Consider the following 18,335-nt stretch of genomic DNA (forward strand, 5'->3'; position numbering starts at 1 on the left):
ATTGTGCTAATTTAAGGCACTGCTAATGGTATGGTTACACTATTACAATTATATGATAACACTGTATTTTCATAAATCAAACTCAAACTTCCCCTGGGGATATCACTCTTCCAGCTTCAGGAAATACATGTACATGTTCACCTGCTGGAGTTGAAACAGTAAATTTTATGGGTCTTCTTTTGCCATTCCCACAAAGTGAATATGGCAGTACATCCCACAAAGTGGGCACAGGTAGAGTTCCACAGAGGCTGGGGTCAAACAGAGAGGTTCAGACTGGACTCCCTTGCTTTCTAAGCTCCTTCTCAGATAAGAGCCTAGGTGTGGCTGGATCCAATGCTCCACTCTCAATTAATCTCTTTTACCAATCCAGACAGTGAGATTAACCTCTGGAATTCTCTGTATGGTATTCTAAGAGTAAGGCCATTGCCCAGGAGGCTTATACCAAACATTAATTTACTTAAAATTGAGTAAGATTATAAAACTTGTCAAAAGGAAAATGCACAATATCACTCTTGGAACAACAGATTACAACTAGCAGAACTTAGCAAAATAGCTGTCTCAAAACAACAGGTTGCAACTGGAAAAACTTAGCAAAATTAGAAATGATGTTGCCCTTATGTGCTGAGAATAAAGTTAGAAACTGAGAGTGAGACAGAGAGAAATGAAAAGAGAGAGTGAGAGAAAAAGAAATAAGGAATAGGAAAGATATCAGCACCCTTGGATCCAGCAATGATCTCAGCTTGATGTTGTGTTCCTTGGATGGCCCCGAGAATTTTGAGTCTACCTCTTTTATGGCACCTGGCCCCACCTCTCCTGGTGAGGCTCGCCCTAGTTTGTGCAGACTCAGTGTTGGATTTGGGAATGCTCTGGAAATGAGTCGATGGGTCATGAGGGTCTAGGTGATCACTTGCCCCCACCCCCAATCCAGAGCATTGACCTTTACTTTCACACATGTGCTCTGTCTTTACTCAGGACAGTGGTCTTGTGTGAGATGGCACGGTGCCTCCACAGGGCTCCTCTTCCAGCCACTACTCCTTATCAAGTAAGGACAGTGTCTAGTTTATCAGGGTGGTTACTGAACAAGGGTTCCTCCTTGTGAGAACAGGGACCAGGTGGTGTATTGAATGAGGACTACACCTGAACACAATGTCTGGTTTGTCAGGGCAGGTGTTTTGAGACAATTATTCATTTCAGGACTCTACAGCATTGTTCTATAGGGACTAACCACTTTCGTTGTGCTGATGTTCCTGAAAGAGGGAATGGATAGAAGTTTGGTGGTTTCTTTTCATAACTGGTGTTTTGTAAGTATGTATGTCACCATACAGACTACAGCAACAGCTTGTTAAACTTGACCTAGGTAAACCTGCCTCCTGTTATCCCAGTGTGGTAGGATGTTTTTAGCTGTGGCCCATGGTGGGAGGGTTTTTTTTCCTATCATCACAAGAAACTCCTCCTACTGTCAAAGTTCCTTGCTGTTACATTAATTAGCTAAACTGTGTATATCTACATTGCAAGGTGCAACCCTATGTAGCCATGATCACCTGGGCTGATGTCCCAATGATAACACACACTTACAGTCATGCAAACCTGTACTAAAGAAGGTTAGCAGCACTTCTGTAAAACAGTGCTCTCTCTCCCTTCTGCTCAGATGCTCTCCATCAGGCAGTTTGAACATGACCCCTACTAACACCTAGAGCATATAAATCGGCAAAAAACCCCTGTGTTTTACCCATACTTTGTTGCCTCATGAGGGCTAAGTCAAGAGTATCGTGTCATGTCATCCATTTACCAAAAGCAAAATTCTTAAAATATTCCAAAAATATCTACTTATGCTTGCAAGGCCTATGGGCCCTCAGTTGTTTTCAAATCTGGAAAGGCAGTTCTAAGAGCCAACCAGTATCTGCATGTTTAAAAAAAAATGGTTTTCAGTATATTCAAAAGAAGATGGGAGCAGTGAGCTATGGAAATACACCATTTGTCCTCTGTCCCTAAAAGAAACCAAACATGCTCCAGGGAACAACAAAATTCTCTGTTACAGTATCAGCTTTGGCTGTAATCCAGCAAATTCCTCCCTGTTTATAATCCTATTTCCCCTATGCCAGTAAAAAATATAGTAGAAAGATTTTACTACCTGAGAATATATTCCCACCCTTGACTTTTCTTCAGAAAACTAATCAAGGATCTGGCTGTCATGTATCATTCAGTGTAGTGATCCTGGTTATCTGTAGGTTTGTAAGGGCCACCTAAACTCTGGTTTTGGTCACTCTTTTCCCATAGCTGCTTTTTGTTTAGAAGAACAGTTTAAGGAAGACATAGCAGGAGTTAACTGTGCATAAACTGCCTGAGATTATGTACATGGAAAATAAACATTAAGCATTGAGTTTAATGATATAAAGCTTTTGAAACATAGACGAGTAAGAGAGAAAATGGCAGAATCAAAAGCTTTAGGTACAGAGAAGTACTGGAAGGAGACAAAAGCTCTGTTAAAGCTGTGCTAGCCCAACACTGCAGAGTTGTCAGCTTAGCCCACAGAAATGCCTACGCTTCTCAAATAAACTTATCTGCTCTACCCACTTCTGCATACTTGTATAGCTGTGAGAACTAGTGACAGACAGATGTGGTCAGTGAATGCCAGAATCAACAAAACTTTAAGCACAGCCCAATTCTCACATACCCTCTCTGTTGAGAGACCAACCTTCAAGTCTGTTTCTCTGACAAGGCGATGTGTTAGTGTCAGACTGTATGGAGGTTTAAGGAGGAGTGATGATATTCATGATTATATTTGTGCATCTGGGGTCAATAGTCAGCAATTATTCAGTACATGATTTATTATAAAGAAAGAGTAAATCTACAAAAATACATACAAACTAGTACCTGATATTCCCTGTACTGCATGTTTTGCATTTGTAAATCTCTCTAAGACTGTAAAGCATCTGTTTTGTGGGTGTCTAAAATCTTGCTAATTTAGCTGGTGAGAATCCAGAACATAATCTGTGTAAAAGTAGTTGGTGGTCTCTTCAAATTACAATTTTTACACCCACCTGCTGGTAGTATTTCCTGTATACCTTTCTCTTCTAGTTCCTCAGAGTGTGATTTTTACCAGCAAGTTTTTTACCTAACCCAGTAAGAATTAAAATGGCTTGGGATAATATGCATACTGAGAGTTAGACAGAGGTCTAAGACTCTTTTAGGATTACCTAGGAACTTGGCACTGAGATATGAGGGCAGGTCCTCAACAAAGAAATAATGAAATACATCTACTACTTCCTCTTAATTCAATGACAGACTCTCAGGCTCTGTGGAAATTGTTAGCTTTTAAAGACCAGTCTGCCTTTAATTATGCCAATAAACTCTGTATGTCTATCTGTCTATTAGGGAAAACATTGCTGGCATTGTTTTTAATACAATGTTTTAAATTTACTTAAGGGATAGGAAAATAGAGCTAAAACCATTGTCCTCCAAGCAGGACTTAGAGGAGAATGAAAAATAAGTGCTGGATTTGCCAGTGGCTAAGAATGGATTTTCATCAGCCTGACTCAAAATTTTCTTTTTTTTTTTTTTTTTTTTTTCCTGCCAAAATAATGCAATGAAAACTAGATGAAACACATGCTAAAAGTAACAGGTCATGGGCCACATCCTAGAATTCCTATTAGTACCCTATAACTTCATAAAACTGGGAGCTGTGGTTATGGAGCACTTGGATAGGAACTCGGTGCAACCTACAGACAGTCACAGACAGGATTTGGGGCTCCAGATTGGGGAAAAATTAGCATGAGGGCCCCACCATCAAAGAAACCGTAATACGGGTTTCCACAGAAGCCAAAGAAGGAGGTTTGTGTCATGTCTGTCCTCACTGTGTGGTATTGAGGAACCCCTGATAGTTGGACATAGACTTTTGAGTTTTGTGAGCCTTGTTTCCCTGCCTGTACTCTGAGGGAGGGATGGGGACCATTTCCTCAACTACCCACCTAATTTGCCTGCTGAGAGACTTTCATGGCTGGCTTGGAGCAGTTCCAGGATGTTTTGTGCATGTGTGGCATGGGAGGGAGATCAAGAGGAGCAGAGGACAGGGAGCATGCAGTACCCAGGAGTCTGTTATTCTCATGGATAGATCTTGCCTCTCCCAGCATGGACCAAAACTTTTGCAACCCAATCTGCCCATACCCTCGGCTGCATCCTAGAGAAATTAATGTTTGTCTCAAAAGTCACTGAAGTTCATAAGTAGCTGTGACCAGATGACGTATACCTACTTACAGGGCAAGAAGCTGGGTGTCCTGAGCACTCTGGTCTCAGGCAGCTGAGGCACAGGCTAAGGTTGTTCTTTCTTGCTCTTCCCTAGATGACTATTTGTCATTTTAGTTACTGCTTTCTCTTCATATGATTCTGATCTTTTTATTACATTAGAAATCTTACTCTGTGGCAATTTCAGGACTTACATTCAGTAATTAATATTCAAGAGTCTGTAATTTTGTCTTAACAGGGGCAAAGTATGCAAATAGTGTGTTCTACTAACATTTCAGAAAAGATACTTACTAAAGGGAATCTCTTGAAAGTCAAGTCTCTTGGAAGCTTATTCTGTTTGACACTAGTAAAAGGAAAATGTCCCAGTTAAAATAAAATGACAGTTGTTTATATAAGCAGATCCTAGTTACTTTAATTATTGCTTTTGGCAGGACCCTAGAAGTTTAATCTTTCTTAAATCCTACAGTAATGTCTGCTGGCTAAAGGATTTAGTTACCATGAAAAAATATTCAGCCGCTACCTAACCTAAATGCATCTACACACTAGGGCAATGTTATGCAATATAGTTTCACTTGGATGAAATGGGAAGATTGTTCTCATTTACTAATTCAATTAGAAGTCTGAGGAACATGAGATACATATAAATCTAATTTCTTTGGCATAGCGATTTAAAAAGACTCTAGGCCTTTGAAGCTAAAAGATCTTATTTGTATTTCCTGATGTAGACCAGTCATTGCAGCACAATTTACTCAGTCACCTTTTTTTTTTGCAGAAACTAGTTTTATAAGAACAAAACCAAATACGTTCACAATATAGATACAAGAGAGAGAATGGTATGGGGAAAGGGACTATTCCAGTGTGCATCAGAGATTTTACTACAATTTCTGTTCCAAACCTTGAGCAAGCTCTTGAAAACAGCACACAAAGTATCAGGAAGCTGCAATGGGCTTTCTGGGGCTGCTGAGCTGCCTGGTGGGTGCAGCTTCAGGGTCGAGAGGGTAAAGTCATTCTTTGAGCAAAGTGCTATTCAAGATGACTGCAACACCAATGGTCAAAACAAACAAACAAACAAGTTCCTGCTCATTTCAGGGAGATTTCTTTAAGGCTCTCTCCTGTTGCTCTGAAAATCTATTTTGACTACAGAGTTAACTGCAATAGCTAATTAGTTAGGTTTTGTTCTACAAGGGATCATTAAAGCTATTATTTGACCTTTTAATGTGCTCTTCAGCATCATCAGGCCTCAGCAATCTTTCTCTTCTCCTGGACTTGTGATTCAATACAGCCCAATCAATTCAAGAAAACCAGTGCCATGACTCCTTTGGGATGGCTGGTGATAAAGTTCCTTTCAGTTTTTAATCGCAAATCCAGGTGGACTATAGTCCTGTATCTTATAATCACATTAAAATCCTCCACTGAGACTTTTAAGAAATAAAGATTATTTGTACATTTCATGCTTATATTTTATTCTTCTATTAGAAGAACATTTGGGTTTTGCAAAGATAGCTGAAATGTGTAAAATGCAGCTCAATGAATACCTTCATTGTTGTTAAATATTAAATGAAACTTTACATTGTACTTAAAATATTATATAAAAATAAAATATGAGAGAAAAAGATCTAAATCTTTCTGGAAAGATAATAATCTTACTGTTAAAAAATGTCATTGCTGTTAAGCACCTATTTTTTCAACTAAAGATTTAAGTCAAAAAGAATAAATCAGATCTAGTTGTCACATTATCAGAGCATCGAACCATTCAATCAGCAACTGCATGTGACCAAGCCACATTCACATGACAATTCTGTTAGCAGTCAAAGCAGCTGGTCTGTGTCCAGCTACGTTATGCTGAGATCATGTATCACAACCAAATAAACATTTTATTAGTTTAACATAAAGAAGGGTCACATCAGAAAGAAGTAAATGACTAGAAAATGTTTTACAGTGACCCTCTGTGAACAGTACTTCACATCAAGAATGACTTTACCTCCCTGTAAAAATTATAGTGCTGAGAATCTTTACATTCTTAGAGGAGTTTTTTTTTCAGATAAGGTACAAAACTCATGTACTCATTACTTGTGATAACAGAAGCTCCCCTGATAACATTTTTATAAAAATAGCAGAAAAATAGAGAAAAACCCAACAGATTTCTTCTTAAAATTGGTTTCCATGTAAAAAAAAAGTACAGTTTCCTCAGAAAAGATTATTTGACAACAACAGTGGCTACTCTCATCTGTCTTCTAGAATGACTGGGTGTAGTATAAAGAAAAAATTACGTATTGTTATGCACACAACACATGCTACATTTTGCAAAAGCAGTGATTTCAGCCACAGCCAGGAAAAAAAAAAATGCCTGGATCAAAACATTAAGTGACTTATAGCTACAGATTATGTTTTTTTGTAATACATTTTTCTATCTCCTAGCATTGAGTGAACAGCCAGTAAAAATCTCTTTGTTCCAGAATGTGTTTCCTTAGTAGATATTATTTAATAATTTTAGCAAGCTCTGGCATACAAAGAAAATATATTCCTCACATAGATGTATAACAAAAGCCCATATGTCAGAAATTATGTTGGAGATAATGCTAACAATCTCTTTGGTAATATAAGAGAAAAGGAGAATGTGTAGAGAGGTTAAATGAGATTAATAAAATGGACTAAGATATTTCTTTCACATTAAAGCTTGAATCTAACTCATCTCAAAATACCTTTTGGGCTATTGGATATAGATCTCCTGACAGCTGATGATGTAGTCACAGCAGTATTAGAAAAACAGATTTTTTTTCCCAAAGTTCAAGACCTGAGCACTGCCTAAAAAGGGAGACATGCCTTCGAGCATTGAACTTTTGATATTTTCTGACTTTAATGCATACCAACACTTGGAGTTCAAAGCATGGATTTAGTAACTGAAGGAAAAAAAACCATGTTAATTTCAACCATGGTTACATAACAATGCACAACACACTGTATCTTTTACTTGGGAAATGTTGAAAATGCCTGGCTGTTGTTTTGTTTTTCTTTTCCTTTTGATCTGAAAATGAAGCAGGGAGAGAAAAGGGTGTTATTCAGTCACCTGAAACATTTCAAAGAGGAGATCTGTAGCAGGTAGGAACATGAATGCCCTCAACAACAATATGACATGCTTCCAAGCTGAGATAGATGGCTATCCACCCAGCAATCCAGACAAACAGCCGCCCACTTCATTTGGACTGCTGTAGAGGTGCTCTGTGCAAGGCTGAGGTTAGTGGTGCTCTCTGGCTGGGTGGTAGGTTAGCTCTCAGGTTATTTTAGGGAACTTTTGAGGCTGCCTTACACTTCAGTCAACACCAAGGCTGTTATGACTGCAGCTGTACAGCTACTTTCACCCAGTCGCAGCGCAGGTTTCTGGATTTGTTTTGTCTTTTCTTTCACCAGATCACTTTTCAGGCAGACTGAATTCCGGATCTAGTTCCCGCAGCAGTCGGATGAAGGGAGGCTACATCTGGCTGCAGCCATCAGGTATTTCTATAGAAAAGAAAAGAACATGTACCAGAATTGCAATATTCTCTACCCAGTCTGACCACCAAAAAAAATTAGGTGTAGAAAAGGTGGCACCTTAATGCCAATCACATGCTTAAAATCTCTTAAACATATGAGCAACTTATAATGTTGAGATAAATGTCACGTCATTAACGTTGTATCTATAAATTGTCCTTAGCTCAGACTACAAGAAATACGTTCTTTTGTGGTTTTAAGTTGAGCTTACAATACTTGATGTTTGGAAAGTGGAAAAAAACCCCAGGCACTCTTTCTGGTGTTAACTGAAGGAAAGTTTCACAACAGGGGTGTGTTATTTAACCTCCCTTTCGGGCATAAAAATATTGAGAAGACTCAGAATTCTATTATCTCAGAAGTACTAGATCCAGTATTAACTTTTTTTCTGTGTGTGCAAATCCCTTTCTTTCAAAGACATCAATGAGAAAAGTTTAAAAGTAACCTGGGATCAAATGGAGTCCTTATCTAATATAAGAAATGTTCTCTGGTTCTGGATTACAGTCAAGTCCTGGTCTCACTGAAGTCAACAAGAGTTTTATTGTTTATTTCAAGTGAACTAGTTAAAGCTTTAAATTGTATTAAGAAAAAGTTACCACCTAAAATATGCTTAAAGTTTGACACAAGGGAGCTTAAAGAGAACTTGGCCATGAAGCAGAGTTTGGTTTGCAGCTGGACCACTGACCCTGCTGAGGTGGTGGTTCTTTTTGCTTGTCAGTGTAATGGGTCTTTAAAGTCTGTATTTCCTCCCTGCTTTTCTCTCCAAGTCACTAAAGGTACATGGCTCTGCTTCATCCTCTCACATAAGGCCATAGCTGGTGTGCCACATGCTCTCCTTCCCAGATTGTCAGCACCCACTCAGCAGGGCCCCTGAGGGCCCAGATGTGGCAGCCAAGAGCTGGCTGAGAGCCACTGGCTCTCCATTCATTACACAGGTAAATAACCTCTTTTTGCCTTTCCTCACAAGTGAAGGGAGTATACTAGTGGGTTCAGTAGACCACAGAAAGACGAGCTGTCGGGAGATGTATATTCTGCATCTGCACCTTGGAAAAGGATTTCAGCTTCAATCATTGGCCCTTAGCCAGCCAACTATACATTGCAGTGAAAAAGCCAAAATGTTTTCTGGCCCCAGAAAGAGACTATATTGTGTCCTGAAGAAGATAATTTCTTCTTCTAACTCTCATACTGTAGAGAGTCAAACAATTAGCTTGGAATAATTTTTTCTGGTTATTATCTGTCCTTGCTAAAGGTCCTATTACCTATACCTATCATTATTTATTATTCTTGTTTATTGTGCATTTTATCCCAAATGGATTTAAACTAAAAAAATAAAATAAAATAGGAGACTCATGTTTTCTCATATGAAAAATAATGAGTGCAGAAGTGAGCATTTAAATGTCTTTCGAAGTCTCTTCCTAGCTAGTTATGTGTATACATACATATAAACACAGTCATGGCTATGGGAAGACAGAATTAAATATTCCCGGTCTTGACACGACCCTCATATTTGTATTTTCATATAGTTAAAAATTACAAATGTGTACAACTTCTTAAAAAATGATATTAGCTTTTCAAAATACCGTATGTTTAGGTATATTTACTTTTCATATGGCAAAAATATATTGTACAACATGGCATTAAAAAGAAAACATATAAAAAATGTGTTATACTCTGTTTCCATACTTCTTTTGCTACAGAATTATTCTTTCCACAGGTACTAGGCTTTGATAGTAATTTAGGGAACTTTAAATTTTTAATTCTTGAGGAATGAGGAACAGTAAAATAAAAGTTTAAAAAAATCCCAGTTATTTTCTAATTATTTTTATAAATTAAATCCAAACACTGTAATCTTAGTGAATTCCTAGAACATGTTACATTCTTGTTTTGAACCATAGCAGGGTGTTTACCTCAGAATATAGTCCCATTAAGTTGCTATTTTGTTGCAGCCCTGATGTTAAAGGAACACTCTGCATGACTTCAAGTAACTGGAGCAATGAGAGCTAAGTCTTTGCTTAGAGTTAAAAATGCAAGGGCTTTGCTGGACCAAGGTCAGCACATTTAACACTGAATCTGGTTTGCCAAGACTTCTTTCTGTCAAAATGCAGCATAGTAAAAACAAGAAGGTACTCAGTAGGGTGCAGAGCTTTCCCCCCTCCCATGCTTTTCTTGAATTCATTCTGTGCTGATACAGAAAGAGATTTCAAGACCCATTTATCTGTGTGACAAGGAAATGTTCCCGGTGCAGATCTACCCAGCAATTTGCAAAGCCCAGCAGTCTGTGAGATCAGGTTCTCCAACAGGCAAACCACACAACAAACCTTGCAATACTATGATAAGGTAAGTACTCATCATAGTACAGTATGTGAAATAAACTGATTTTATTGTTTATTAAGTAACTGCTTTTCTTTAGCCTTTCTTTTTCTTCTACAGTGATAGACAGAGACCTGTCTAAAGTAAGTGAAGGAGATCACTGAGGGGATTCCCCAGGTGAGTCTAAAGTGTGTGTGGGATTTTCTAAAGAATTTGCTAATAATTTCAGCTAAACTGATTTTAAAGTCAGCATGCATAGGACCAATATGGAGTATCTTTATCATAATAGGCCATAAAATTTACAGCAAAATATTTTATTTGGACATTAGTTGTTGGGACCTAAAAAATTTTGGTTAAACAACTACAGATACTACAATGAGTCTCTGTCCTCAGGGCAAACACATTTGGTGACAAGAACGCCAGTCTCACTTGCAGTGAGTAAGATAAGGGAAGGTTGCAGTTCATTGAAAATACTGAAAAAGATAGATCTAATCTATTTTGGATGTAAACCACATAAAAAACACTAAACCAGAAAACAAAGAACATATTTTAGAAACCAGAAAACCACTTTCAAGAGCCTGCAATCTTAGCCCACTTCTTGTTGAAATAGTTTTGGCCGTCAAGAAAATATTTCGGTAGAAATCCATCAACCCCCTTACACAATTCAAGATTCAAGGGGTACTATAGTTCAAATCACTCAGCAGAACCAATTTAACAGTTTTGCAGGAGACAGATTGGAAGCTGCAGATCCTATTATTCTTTTCAGATATGATTTCTAGCTGACCACTGATAACTCTGAAACTTAGAACTCAATGGCGAGATTAAGAAAACCTATTTTACATAGTTATGTTTTACAAGAAGTTGGCATTTAAGAGTCGTAAACAGCAGCAAAGCCATATTGTGGCTTGATGCTGTTTTGGTTGTAGCGATGATGTGGTAGGAAGTGGGTGTCAAGTTCCCTTGGCAACAAATGGAGGATAAATGACACACTCTGAATCACCAATGAATCATTAACAGTTCTGCTTCTGATTTTTGGCTTTTATTTCCAGATTCTAAAATTACGATAGTTTTAAGATGACAGATGAGGGTGAACACTTCACAGCATTCACAGGTGTATGGTGATGGTCAGGTTGCTTTAGACCTCCTACCACCTTGAAAACAGGAAGATTTAACAAAGAGCAATTGTGGTTTCTTTAAGCGAATGTAATTTAAAGTTAGAGGGCCTAGGTTCTTTGCAGAGAGGATGGGGATAGAAGTATGAAGTCTCCATGGCCAACAGCAGAACCAACAAGGTCAGCACAGTTCAGGAAGTATGGATTTTGCTCCTGAAGTTTACAGAAACTCACATCCTGTAAACACATGCTGTGTTCCACACTGTGCTGGAAAATAAAAAGCAGTATCTTTTACTGTAAATAAACAAATGGATTTCAATAACCAATCAAAGTAAACTGATAACGTGCTATTTTGAGCAACTGAGAGCTCCCTCAAACATAAAGCATCATGCCACAAGTGAAAGTAAGAAAGTAAGAAATAGCAAGCTTCTAAAAGGAACATGTATATTATCTACTATGTGTGTATTTGCATGTGTGTATATCTGCACATGCATAGGTTCATTATGTGTGTGTATAATCATTATAATCTGTATAAGTGTTGAAATTGTTTTAAACAGAAGTTGCAAAACAAATACCATAGTTCAAACTGTCACTTTTGAATAAGTTTAAATACATAAATTAAAATATTTACTATGCAGACAGACATAAAGTTTATTCTGTGTTGATTCTTAATTCCTGTGGGAGTTCAGTCGTTAGGACCACACCCAGCTGAAGGACTAGGCTGTGGTGCCTTGACAGACCTGTTGGAATTGGGTATCAACCAGACCCACCCTGTCAGAAGCTTTACCCTCCACTGGTTTTACCCATTCAGTACTACATGACAAACTGCATGAATTGAGTAGGCAGGACTGGAAAGGTTTTTGTACAGCAAATGAATCTTGCAGGTTTTCCATCTGAGCATGCTTAGATGTGAATATTTACAGCAATGTTTGGATGTACATTGCCCAAAACTCCATGTATAACTCTGGTTTTAAGAAAAAAAAAGAAAAAAAAAGAAAAAAAAAGGGAGAGACATTCAAAACTGGTCATGGCTGACATCCCAGGGCAAAATAAAATGTACGTTTAAATTAGTGCATAGGCTGTTATCTTGGGAACACCAGTACCACTACTTTTCTTGACTTCTGATTTTTCTGGTGCCTGTTTTAAATTAAAGAAGCACATTCAACTGTGAAAGATCTTGTGGGTCATTCCATACCTTTTTCTTTCTAAGTTGAATTGAATAAAATAAGTTTGCTTCCAGCAAAAGATTTCAAAACAAGGACACAATGTTCTTAACTATTACTCTCTTTCTGTCTTATGAAATTGTACATATATCCTGCCAACAAGAAAATAAATGCTTTTAAGAAAAAGAGAGGCCATTGAATGTCTTTGCTGGAGCTAAATAACTTTTTCTTTCATACCTGTAACACTGAATGGTGGAGGATGAACTTCTCTACAGAAAAAATTGAAGCCAAAACCTTAAAAAAATTTCTCCCGCTGGTAAATATATACTTGAATGTTGAGGTGCAGTCAAAAGCACAATGTAATCCACATCATGCCAATTCTTGCTCTTGTCAGTAGCAATTAGTGAATTTTAACATGACAACGTGATAAATTAGTGGCCCAATTAGACTAAGACTCTGACCTTCACTTGATACAAGGTTCTCGTCCACTCTGATTTTTGTAGTATCAGACTTCAGAACAAAGTCTTCATAATCCTAAGGAAAACTGAAGCCCATAATTCTCTATTGTAAAGCCCCAGACACCCCTGTGCTCAAAATTACTTGACGGATCTATAATCATGTTGTCTCAAAGGTTGAGCAAGGAAGAGTGACTATGGTCAGCTGTTTACTTTGCTTCCTGATACACAGTGTCAGGTACTCAGGAAAGCTTTGTGTACACCATGGTCTTCAGCCACTCTGGAAATTATTCCAATGCAGCTTCATCAGGTGCTTCTCATGGACTGCTGAGCAGGTGATTTTGCTAATGCAGGTAATTCCTCCATGTGCTTACAGTTACTCCCTAAGCCTTCACAGAGCAGAACTCTGATAACAAAGTGAATGCCTGTTTACATTGCAGCCTCCACCTCTATTTCTATCAGTAGCCCAGGTTCTAATTTTGCCAAAGCAGTTAAGGTGTAAGAACTGTTTCATGTTGGCTGAGTGACATTAAAAGGTAGATTAAGCCTTGTCAAAAGAAAACAAGGCCAGTTGGCCCATGGAGAGACTGATGTCACTAGCATTTTTTTAGTTCCTTTCCCCCTCAATAGATGAGCTAGATATCTATCTAAAATTAACTGGAGAATATCTTATAAATTGCCTGTGCATCCAAGGAGATGGAAAGCACGCATTGTAGAAGGACTAGATTTTCTTCTCCTGGTCTCCTCTAACTATTAGTTGTACAGAAAATGAAGGGCCTGTGTTGGTGGCCCGTCCTTTGTTGAGGCATGGTAAAGAAAAATATAGCAAGGCGTCACTAAATTGAGACTGAGTTATGAGACTGATTCACCCTAAAGTTTTTTCTGAAGCTGCACACAGTTAATGGCACCAGATTGGCACTGTCTGTCTCACCATGTTGGTAGCCCATCTGAACAAAGTTGAGGAGCAGAGTTGCCCCAGTCTGTAACAAAATTAAGCTTTACTGACTGGCCCAATGGTGAGAAAAATTCTGTGAGTTTTGATGAACAAATCCAAACCTACATATTCAGCATTTACAGGTTTTCAAATATAGTAAGTGCTTATACTGACATTTAAATTCCACAAGTACAAAGTTTCTGCTTTTACAGACTAATCTGATGCATCTCTAAAACAGACTTTGTCTTTCCTTTGTGATATTGTGCATTTTTTTTTCTTATTTTCTGGCTTCTACTTCCTTAGTTGAGGAGCAAAATAAAAAGTATACCTTGGGAGTTTAGGAAGTTATTAAGAAGAGAAACTTGCTCAGAAGAGGAACTTCTCGTTTCTCATAGATGCCAGACTCAGACAGAAGACAGATCTTTTTTGTTTCTTTCTGTTTTGTTTGTTGTGCTTTTTTTCAGCTACAACATACACTGTGGTTACTTGACTCATTATATTCCACTACAGAAATCATAGCTGAACATTGTCCTTTTGTTTATCTACTTCATAGAGAATGTCTGAATATACACCCTTTCCCAGACAGATGTTTTTATTTTATGGTTGCAACCTCTACAGTTTCACCTGGCCAGCTTCACCTCAGTATTTCATCTGTGTCACAGGTGGAGATCATTTGCTATGACTTCAAGGTTATTATTCTTTATCTTTGCAGATGAGAGATAACAGATAAGCTATTATTGTCCCTGAGGGGAAATTATTTCTCTTGCACTAGCAATGAGTCAGCAACATGTTATGATGTATAAGATCATCTCACTGCACGAATTTTCAGGCAACTGTACACAGGGTGTCAGCTTGTTTGCTGTGCATTACCTATTTCTTATTGAAGTATTGGATTCAGGGAATCCTCCTGGGTTGAAAAAAAAGCATGTATAAAATAGTATGAGAAAACTAAAACCAACGGCTTTTATGCACCTAGGGGAAAAGTGTAATTCTTTTTACTCAGGTTCTTTCATGTCTTAACCTTCTAAATTTGTTCATAGATACACGTGTATTTCTGTGCACTGCATATACCTGTGCTCAGAAAGATCCCATGGAGGCAACTGCAGCCCCCATGTCCAGCATCCCCAGTGAGCAATCCAGTGCAGAAGAGGTTCCAGCTCTGAAGTCACTCGCATCTATGAGGTTTTCTTTCTCCTCATACTTCAAATCTTAGGAAAAAATCCCAAAGTAGTGTGTACCAATTGCACAACTTTCAGACACATCCATGAAAACTGAAACAGGTGCCCTGCCATTCAGATAATATTTCCAGATTTGGCTACACTTACTCTGTCCTGTGATAACCAGCATTTCACCATCCTGTTTTTAAGTCAGCTTAATTTTACACTTTGATTCTTATCTGCTTTCCTTCAACATCTTCTCTACTCTTCTTTTCATTTTACTTTAGTCCTTTCTGTTCAATAGGTTCAATAACATGAAAGTGCTGCCTTCACAAAGCTCAAAAAATAAAATTATAAAAAAAAATAAATGTACAGAACGATGCAGGGTTTATTCTTTATTGGCCCTCAGGCACTATGAAATAATATCGTAATATATGTTTTGAAATTAAGACCTATGTTCTAATGGCAGTGAAACTTATCTGCAGGAGCAACTTCTTTCTTCTTTCTACTTTCTACTTTCCTCCCAGATCAACCTGAAAACTTTTAGACTAAGATTCTTCATCTGAAACCATGGAGTTACTTTTTTCACAGGCTGATCTTTAAACCCTCATTTTGAAGCTGTTTTACTTTGTACAGGTAATGAGCAAGTAAGAGTCAGGCACACAATGTGATTACACCAGCATGTCAAAACACTGCACAGCAGCAGAGGCAAAGCAGGAGAGCCTTTAGCTTGTGACATGTATAAGGGAAAGCAACCTGGTGTAATTCTGTCATTGGTATGTTGAACATGGAAGTAGTTACTCTCATCTTTTAAATGCTTGATGATAGAAGATCCTGAGTTTTTTGGGCTGAAGGCTGTCTTAGACCACTCATGTAAGAGTTTTAGACCACTCAAGAAGAGCAGTGGTCCTTGGCCTTATCTTAATTTTTTAACATTATTCACTGAATAAAGAAGGCAAACATGTTTAGCCAACTCTTTTTGAAGCATGTTTATATTTTAAAAAATACATCAACCCAGATGTCTGAGACAACTGTATTTCACATATCTGTCACAGGACTTATCAAGAAAACAGCTAATAAGGGTTAGTTTTGTGTAGTAAATGTAGCCCTGGCATTACACATACTGCTACTGCAACACTCCACTGAGCCTTTGAAAATATTGTAGAGCATACTGGCAGCAGTGGGAGGATAGGATGTAAGAAGAGAGGCTGGGGAAGGAGACATGGCTGGAAGAAGAGCTGGGAAGGGGTGAAGGTGATCTCTGAGAAGTCACTTGTTGATTACACTATGCAGATGTTATGTTGCCTGGCACTCTAAAATTAAAAGCAATGAAAGATGGGAAAAAATAATGGCATTTCCTTCAATCCCATGGAACAGAATAAGCACAGTTATTAAGGCCAACCACTAATCTGAGTTATTTCAATGTGAAGAGAATTACCTGCACTGACTGGTTGTCTCTGGAATGAAAGAGCAGAAAGGCAATGAAAGCTGGGCAGCACCTGGGCCCAGCTGGTGCCTGTGCTGAGCTGTCAGTGGGAACTTCCTGGACTTCATCTGGAGCTCTGCTGAAATCTCAGGCTGCTTTGTATAGTGAAACAGTAGCTTTTAGTTTCTGCTAAGTTTCTCTTTACCTACCCATTGTGTTATAGCTCAGGTTCCATTAGAGCAACTGGAAAGTTTTTTTTCTTAAGTCAGAGGGTTATGGGGATTTGTGGGAGATTTATTTGAAACCATGTCACCTCTTACAGAGAGACTGTCAATGACAATTTAGAAATATCTGAAAATAATTTATTATTTTTTTTTCATTCTTCCCCTGAAGCACTGTGCATTTGTGTCCCTTGGATACATTTGTAAAGCTTGTTGCCTTTTGTTATCCATTCCCATTCTTTATGTCTTCCCTTCAGGGAAGAGCACTTCTCTTGAAGGGAAGAGTCAGTCTTAAAACAACATAAACAAAAAGCAGGTGGACTATTTATTTTAAGTAAGGGGATGTATTCTTGAAAGTAATTTGGTTCATCTGTTTGTGTTGCTCATGTCAGACCTATTTGCTTCACCTACAAGATAAATCTGACTTCACTTATTTCCACACTTTGGTCTGAAACTCTATCAAAAGACAAAAGTACAGATGTGTCTAATACAACTTGCATGTCAGACTTTGTAATAGGCTCAATAAAGCAGTGTGTGGATTTCTTCAGCTTTCAAAAAGTATCCCTCTGAGGACAAATATTTCAAATTTTCTTCCTAAATTAGGAAGAATATATTTACAAAATAACTAATTAAAACAAAATATTCTCATAAAGCTTCCTCTTAAAGATGAGGATTAATTACTTCTATTCTGGAAGACTGTAAAGACACAATCAGTATTTTTGGGTTCTTATTCCCAAGCAAAATGAAACATTTGCTTTTTTTTTGTTGTTGTTTTTTTTAACCTCCAACAGAAACATTTTCCTTTAATGTAGAATATAAACTGTTACTTTCTCATCACTATACCTTAAATATATGACCAGATCAATGACTTGTTCCAAACAGTATTTGTGTCCCTGAGAAACACATTTCTGTGATGTTTTCTTTAGTCTTGTGTGCACAGAACTTCCTCTGTGCACAGAATCTTCCTCTTTTCATAATTCTGGAGACTCTGCAGACAAATTACCTGTCTTTCATCTTTCTGCTAGAGGGGGAGAAAAAGATTACTAGAAGAAAAAAAAAAGGCTCAGTAAGAGTGTTTGTGTAATAGAGTTGGAATGTGCAACAAAGATAACAATTTCAGGAAGAAAGACTTTTAAAAGTCCAAAATAGAAAAGAAAGATGAGAAGTTAAGTTATGCATTCTTTTACACTTATTTTTAAACTTTCTCCTCTGCTTTATAAAAGTATTTGTTTTTATTTAATAAAAGGTACCAATTACTGAGTGTACATTGATAAAATGTACTGTTGTTACTATTAACCTTCTGGTGGATGAACAAATGTTATGGAAGAATTTTAATTTGTCTAGAGAAGAAAGAAACATACATACATGTTTTTCCTTTCATTTGAAGCAAGATTAGGAAGTAACACTCAAATAAATTAGAGAAGTGTGAAAATAGACCATAGGATCTAGTTCCTTGATACAAACAGGACTAGCCTTCTTATCAGGCATTATTATTTAAGGAATTTCATAATAAAGTAGAACATAATATGCCTGAATTCTGACCAAAAAAATATCTGGCAACTTTTATTTTACTTCATCCATTTCAGAGATTGCCAGATGTTGAATATTACATTCTTATACTAAAAGTTTTAGAATGTTTCAGAATTTTCAGATCTTTCCACACCCCACCAACATTTCCAGCATTTCAGAGCACTTGCTCACAGGGACTGTGCTGAAGAGAGACCAGTCTCATCTTTGGCGTTCCTGTGGGTGAAAAGTTGCTCCATCAAAGTCTTGCAGGAAAATAAGAA

Source organism: Chaetura pelagica, unplaced genomic scaffold (assembly GCF_000747805.2).
Source record: "Chaetura pelagica isolate M959 unplaced genomic scaffold, ChaPel_1.0 scaffold12, whole genome shotgun sequence".
NCBI classification, from domain to species: domain Eukaryota; kingdom Metazoa; phylum Chordata; class Aves; order Apodiformes; family Apodidae; genus Chaetura; species Chaetura pelagica.